Consider the following 8,613-nt stretch of genomic DNA (forward strand, 5'->3'; position numbering starts at 1 on the left):
TCAGTTTGTATTTCTCCTCATACTACAACTCATTTTTGCAACCCCTTCTTTGTATTATTACAGTTCTGAATATTCTCTCTGTTTCAGTTTTTATTTCTCCTCAAACCACAACTCATTTTTGCAACCCCCTCTTTGTATTATTACAGGTCTGAATTTTCTCTTTGTTTCAGTTTGTATTTCTCCTCACATCACAACTCATTGTTGGCATCCCCCTCTTTGTAATACAGGTCTGAATAATGAAAAAATCTGATTTTTTTAACAAAAACTTTACAATAACTTTTTTAGATTCATTTTTTAAACTTCTTTCAGAATAGAAAATCTTTAAAATTTAATACGGAACATATTTCATATAGGTTTCATTAACAGTATCCAGTACATAACGAGAAAAATAGAGATAAAAATTTCAAAAGGACTGTATAACTGGTTACGGTCAATAGTAGTCCTCGCCAGCGAATGTCTTTGTTATTGTTGTTCTATTATTATTATTATTATTATTTAAAACATTTTGTGTCCTGCTCTTTCCCGCGAGGACTAATATATATATGGGTTGACGAGAAAGTTCTTGCGAGGTTTTTAATTTGGACTAATTTCAAACGATGTATTTTCGAAGAAGTTTTCATATAATACCTTTACTTTATATATCATTTAAAAGAGTGTATTTCCTTCTATCTAATCCTTTAACTTAGTCATTTAAACACAAGTATATCTTCTTTTCAGAACGTTGAATACAAGATGGTAGAAAATCAAATCCGCACAATTTTCTGATTTCAGTACAAGTTAGGCCGAAATGATGCTGAAACAGCCAGCGATATTAACGAAGCGTTTGGCCTAGGCTCCACTACTGAACGCAAAGCACAATTGTTGTTTAAGAAAGTTTGTGGCGGCGAAAAGAGTCTTGAAAATGATGAGTGTAGTGGTCAGCTATCGGATGTTGACAACGATTAATTAAGAGCCTTAGTCAAAGCCAATCTATGCCCAACGGTTCGAGAACTTGCTTCGGAGTCAGACGTTAAATATACAACGATATCCAACAACTTGGGAGAGATTGGACAGAAAAAATCTTGATAAATGGATTCCTCATAATTTGACCGACAACCAAAAGAAATGCCGTTATCAAGTGTCATCTTCCCTTCTTTTAAGCAACAAGAACGATTCTTATCGACTGGGTCGTGACTTGTGATGAAAAGTAGATTATTTACGACACCCGGCCAGTGGTTAGACACACACAAAGCTCCACAATACTTCTCGGACCCAGAGTTACACCAAAAGAAGGTCATGCTGACTGTTTCGTGGTTTGGGACCAGTCTCATACATTTTTTTTTAATGCAGGCGAAAACATTACGGCGATTAATACTGTCAGCAAATGGAGTAAATGCATCAGAAACTTCGATAACAACACCAGTATTATTCAACAGAAAAGGCCCTATTTTCCTTCACGACTATGCCCGACTGCACGTTGCTAAGCTGACTCTACAAAAGTTGAACAAATTGGGCTACGAAACCCTTCCTCATTCGACATACACTCAAGACCTCTCACCAACCGACCACCACTTTTTCAAGCATCTCGACAACTTTCTGTGTGAGAAATACTTTTTAAAAAAACTAAGCTATATCTAAATCGTCTTCAGCGACTTCACTGCCACCAGAATTACGGGTTATTACGTTAGTTGCATAAATAGATTTATTGTGTGTTTAATCTGATGGTGCATATTTATATCAAAAAATTTTTGGTTGGACCTAGACATATTTATCTGAATTTAAAAGATAAAAGCGCAAAACCTTTCTTGTCAATCTGATACGTACGTACACACACATGTGCACACACACATTCTATATATATATATATATATATATATATATAGAGAGAGAGAGAGAGAGAGAGAGAGAGACCAAATATTTTCATTGTAAACTTTTCTTTCATATATGCTGTATCGCCTGAAGAGGTCTCTAGTTACTAGTAACTAGCTGGATCGAAACATGTTCATGACTGTGTAGCAATAAATTACTGCTTATGTAAAAACAAATAAAGAGTAAACACACTCATATATATATATATATATATATATATATATAATTTACGTGAAATGAACTCGCTTTGTACATTTTAATCGTAATGGATCAAAAAATATTTTTCTTGATAAAGTCTTTTATCATTTTTTTTCATATAAATTTCGGAAATATTGAAAAAAATACAAGTTCAATGAATGCCTTTTTTGTGTAATATAATAATTCTCCAATAATTCTCTCTCTCCCTATATATATATATATATATATATATATATATATATATATATATATATATATAAAGAGAGAGAGAGAGAGAGAGAGAACGAGAGAGATTTAACAGAAGGAATATTAAGATTTGGAAAAATCTTTTTAATCGGTTTCCAGCCAGAAATGTGGCTGTGAAAGGGTCAAAGTTCAACGATTTTCCGAAACTCTTCCGCCAATTTGGAGTATAAACACTTGAAATTTTAGATGTGTGTCGCTTGGACATGGACCAAACTTTTTTTTGTTTTGAGCCCCAAACAATAAATGGTAAGGGTCAGAATTGGGTTCAAAATTTTTGAAACTTTGACCTCTGCGGTCTCTACCAAATTACTCAGCCAATTTTTTGTCTAAATATTTGAAATTTTACATAAAGTGTATTCAGACATAAGGCAAGCTTTTAAATCGGCTTTTACCCGAAAATTTGGCTAGCAAGAGGTCAAAATTCAAAAGATTTGACATTTGCGGTCTCTAACAATCTATTCACCCAATTCTGGGTCTAAACATTCGAAAATTTACATAAAGGGGATTCAGACACGCAGCAAGCTTTTTAATAGGTTTCTGGGCGAAAAGTTGGCTGCCAAGATGGCAGTTAAAAGAGTTGACCTTTGCAGACTCTGCAAATTTCTCCACCAATTTTGGGTCTATACACTTGAAATTTTAGATGTAGGTTACCTGGACATGAGTCAAACATTTTAATATATGTATATGCATATGCACAGAAAGTTATGAACCGTACATAGGGCCCGGGCAAGGCCGGGCTGAACTGCTAGTATATATATATATATATATATATATATATATATATATATATATATATATATATATATATATATATGGGTTTGCATTACTGTACACATAGATTCGAAAAAGTTGTCAAAAAACAAATATATAACAAATAAATGTCATCAAAGGCAAGATAAGTTACTTTTCTGCCAAACTGGATATATTTTTTGTGTTTTTATTCAATGTAACATATTTATTAAGCTCGAAAAACATACAGTGTTTACCGATGTATTCGAAAATTCAAGATGGCGTCTCACACCCTCTTTAACACCGTAAAAAACATGCAAAATACTATTAAAAACCCGCCGAATATATGTCAACCTATGTCACGGTAACATATATTGAGCGAGTTTTTAACAGTATTTTATCCGGGTTTTTATTTATAACATCTTTTCCCACACTTACACTGTTAAAGAGAGAATACGACGCCATCTTTAATGTTCCAATACATCGGTAAACACTGTATGGTTTTCAATCTGAATAAACATGTTACATTGAATAAAAACACGAAAAATATATCCAGTTTGGTGGAAAAGTAACTTATCTTGCCTTTGATGGAATTTATTTGTTATATATTTGTTTTTTGACAACTTTTTCGAATCTATGTGTACAGTAATACAAACCCATATATATATATATATATATATATATATATATATATATATATATATATATATATATATATATATATATACCCTTGACATATTTATTCATATCTCATTACCATTTTGCAGATATTACAAAAATTGTTGATTTGGAGAATCGGTATGGAATTTCCAACAAAATTCTTAAATTATTCCATGGGATATCTTGTTCTGCTTTTATTGACTATGACTTGTCAAAAGTTGTGAATAATACGCAGCTGAATTTTAAGCATCGCTCTCAGTGAAGATTGAATCTGTGGCCTAACGGGTATAAATGCTGAGTAATAATATGTTCTAATGATAATTCTGTGGGTATTGGAGCTTTAATCCATAGTGCGGGAGATATTTAAAATACGTCCAACGCCATCTTGAACTGTCTGGCGGTTTGTCAGCTGATTTCTGATAGTTTCATGGCACAGTCATCCAAAGCGAAAAGGAAGCCTTGCAACGATTTTGGACGTACATATTTTATGAGGTTCTTCGAAGCCAGTGTGAAGAGGCCGTTGCATAGTAGTCGCACATGGTGTTCGAGCGAATTGAGATCCTCACATAGCCGACTGCGCTTTAGTGAGTACAGGTTAAGGATATCTAGTGATTGCTTGTAAGACTGTATGGGGTTCGCATCACTTGTTTCCTGTCCTGGAGATCTAACACAAGATATGGGTGAAGTTTAAAGTTGGATGTAATGCGGCCACTATTTTTGGAAAAAAACTCAAAGGGAACATTGTATTTTTAAAGCCATTATTTTCTCTAATGGACATATCAAATTTGATATGGTCGAAACTCCAGATTAGACATATTTCCCATATCTTGCATGTTTACTCTTATCTTGGTTAAATATTGCCTATTATTCATGTGCACTGCAAACATGCAACCACCTAATGTACGTTTACATCAGTATAGATCTCAAGGGTCCACTTCAACTTCATTTTACAGTGTAACTATTTGCTTAAAATATAGATAACGACATAAGAGTCTAAATCACTTTAAACCACCCCTTGTTTGATGGCTGATTTCCTCTGCATGTGCCCAATTTATAGGGATCGTGTTGGACTGTTAGTAATCTGCTGCCTATTTAAACAAAAAAAAACCTACTGCCTAGAGCATCCTGTATCTAGCTTAATATCTTATGAACCCTGATAAAAGCTACACTCACTATACAAGGTATAATCGTCAAATTATGAGTAGTCGATACTGTAAACCAGTTTCATGTGGTTTCTCTTCTATAGATAACATATCTCTCACTTGCCTGTTACATTGCAAACCTGTAACCCTTAAACATGCAGCCTATTGCACTTTCTATCTGCGACATGTGTAGTGGCAATGATAAGTTCTGTTCAGTTTCTGTCGGTGTTAATCGCAAAATACTGTTAAGGAAATAGTTAAGTGAATGCTTTCCCTCTATTTGAAATAGATTTAAGACAAGTTTCCCTGTAATTCTATTTCAGTTCTAGCTGTCTTCGAAATGGACCAAAGATCTAAATTTCAAGCTTTTTCAGAGATAATACATTACAAGTCTATATTTTCTCTATCGTTATTTTCATGGGAAGCGCTCAACTAAGCTTCAATATATGCACCCCCTGTAAAATATTTACAACAGTCTTCTAACTAAAATCACTGTCAACAACTACTCCCATTCTATATATATGCGAAATTTAAACGCAAATTCCAGGAACCAATGTATTTCCTATGCCTCCCCGCCTGTGCAACTCTAAACCCTGCTTCTGTTTTCCATCTGACTATAACATGGTCGTTTTCTAGTCAAATGTAAGCAAGTTCTTGTTGAGTCGTCGTGTTAAATGATTAAATTCTACCCACTACCGATCATCCGGCTGTTGTCTCATCGACCAGCTTACACACAATCATCACCTTCGAGTGGCTTTCAGAACTTGATAAGTGGTGATTCCGGTGTAAAAAAATAATGAATTAAACAAAAGATACTTACACTTACCGACAACTCTGAATTGCAGGAACAAGCACAAAAACGATTAATCCAAACTAAAATCCAAGTAAATTTTGCGTCCGGGCAACACCTGGCAGGTGTAACTAGTTTACTATTTTTGCTTTTTCTATCCATGATTAAGTATGGCTTATTTGGCTCCTATAATTATGATATCCATAAGGAGCGGATCAACAACGGATGCAAGAAGAGAAAGGAAAAGTAATAAAAATGGTCAGTAATTTCCGCAAATTATCCGACATGTCCGGAAATTGGAGAATGCTGCTAGTGCTGCAAGGCAAAACGAATTGTTTTGGAATCGTCGTAGAAATCTCAGCGTTCGTTTCAGTCTCAGAGAAGAAAAAAAAATATCTTTAATCAAGGTTTTATGATTGCTTGATTGTTTAGCGATTAAAAGAAAGTAACCTTCGATCAGAATACTCCGAAGCTGAGTGTGAATATTGCAAATTCGGATTAAAACGACAATCATTCGATTAATTATAATAATTCATAATACTATGAATTATTATAGCAGATATTACTACTAATATTAATGATAATAGATATCACTACTACAAATAGTACTAAAGGATGTTCATAATAATAGATACTACGAAACTACTAATAATAGCACTGCTACTAATATTAATAATAAAAATAAGACTTTCTATGACATCATCCTCCCACACATTACCTTCTTTAAGATAGCTAGTAGTTCTGTATATGTTGTGTAACCATGGAACCATCCCCTTTTTTTCTGCTAGGTTAACATAGTATCTGTTCTGTACTGATAATATAATCCTCACATTAATTACTGTCTTCTTCTGCAATAGTCCAGTAGCTATTCTGCTGTAATGAAACCACCCCATAAATCATTTGGTTCGAGGATATAAATTTTCACATTAATTAGAAAGCTCAATATTTACATCATATAATACTAATAATAAATTTCATGCCCCATTTTCGTATGCATTAATTCTTCCTTTGAGGGCGAGGGAGGTGTAATATAATAAATTGTTCTTCATGATGAATAATAACCAGGCATTACCTTCTCTTTCTTTCTGACAGGGGGGGGGTAGTGTAGTATATGTTTTTTTCTGATGAGATTATCGTTCCAGATATTTGGAGGAGCAAATAACACACGTTCAATAAGAAATTGTCACAATGAGCTGTTCAGTAGCAAGTCACCACTTACTAGGATATCAGAAGAACTATATTATTGCTGCTGCTTCTAATAATAATAATAATAATAATAATAACGACGACGACGATGATGCGAAAGAAGTAGAAGACATTTCAACAGGCCGTAATACAGAAAATGGCTGAACTCTAAAAAAATTCCTCATAAGAAACTAGTTCATATGAGCTACAAACGCTAACTGGACATATGGAAACTGCAGAAGTAAAACAAAAATAGAAAATTACCCGATAACAAATTTGGAATTTCAAAATCCGTGCCCTTACCCCCCGGAAATGGCCGAGCCGGCATCAAACCCAACTTTATTTATTTATTTATTTATTTATTTATTTTGTATTCCACTAAATCCATTTCTTTGTCCTTGTCATTCTTCTTTCCCTAAGCATAGTGTTAATGACCAAAACTGGAAGAAGAGGTTTTGATAGCTGTGAAGTTTCCAAACTGTAGTGTGTGAAGTTTCTACAATATCTTTTCACATTCCCACGCTAAATAAACTGCCTACATTAAATATTGACCAGCCCAGGACTTTAAAGGAAATCTTAATCCTGCTTGAAAGAAATCACTTTCTCAAAATGCTTTTCTTATTTAAATCTAATCCTCATTAGGAAAAAAAACAATTAAGGGATATTGAATGTCACTAAAATATCAGTAAAATTTACTTAATTTTAAAATCATAGATGTCGTCGTCATTAGTAGCTTAAAGCTATTTTGTATTTTCCTAACTCTTTCTATGTTTTGTGTTGATGAAACTGGTCGAATAAAATTTGTTTAAATTGTAGAGAAGTTTGTTATTTTCGCCAGCAGTTGGTGATTCCTTTCCTGTATGTCACATAAGACCTATAGGATCAATACAGACACAGCAACCACATTAGAAAATGGTAATCCAACATTTACTATAATCAACTCTATAAATGAAGAGGTGATTTCCAATTTAACAGTTTCTTCTTTTTTTCAGGTGCAGATGAAAGAGAGAGCACCTCTCTTTCTTTTGGTTCCCCGACAAAAGGAGGGTGAACCTGCGAGTTCACCCTTGTCTCTACGTACTTTTTTCAATAACTTTGGAATTTTTGAAATTTTGCATAAACATAAAACATTATGAATAAAAAAAAGGAACAGAACGGATTTTCCTGGAAAACTCCAGTTGCCCCCTAAGGTTGCCCATCAGGTAAAAATAGCTAAAATTAACACTTTTGTACTTATTAAAAAAGAATTGATGCCTTGGATTTTATAACACTTTCTGAAAAGTTGTAACTAACTGATTTCTATATAATTTTGTTTGTCTATACTGCGTGATAACTCTTGGCTGTGCCCCGGCGGCTCTTTTAGAGCTAATAAAAACACTCCATTTTTTTTTAACACTATTTTACCATATTTGTCCAAATTTTTCTGTGTATGTCTATTTAGCAGTTTTGCATGGTGCTAAACTAAAATTTAAATATGTTAAGGCCTTGGGGACTTTTTGGGCTTAATTGGGGGGGAATGGTGGACTTACTCATTTCTTTTTTTGCATGATGCACAACTCAGATTTACATTTGTTAAGGCATAAAACTGCTTCGTTTGTTCATTTTCACAGGATTTCACGTTCCCTGGGGAATTATGGAGCTAAATGGGGGGGGGGCAATGTTGAATATTCTTGTTCATGCCTTGTTTACGGTGCACTCACGTGGTGTGGGGCATGAGTGCTTCACTTGTTTCTATATTACTTCATGTCTGTTCTGCTGTTTTCCTATCAGTTAAAATTGAACATAATTATCATCACGACTAACCAAAGATTGACC

The sequence above is a fragment of the Euprymna scolopes genome, chromosome 37 (genome assembly GCF_053919585.1).
Source record: "Euprymna scolopes isolate OS-2025 chromosome 37, ASM5391958v1, whole genome shotgun sequence".
Lineage (NCBI taxonomy): Eukaryota > Metazoa > Mollusca > Cephalopoda > Sepiida > Sepiolidae > Euprymna > Euprymna scolopes.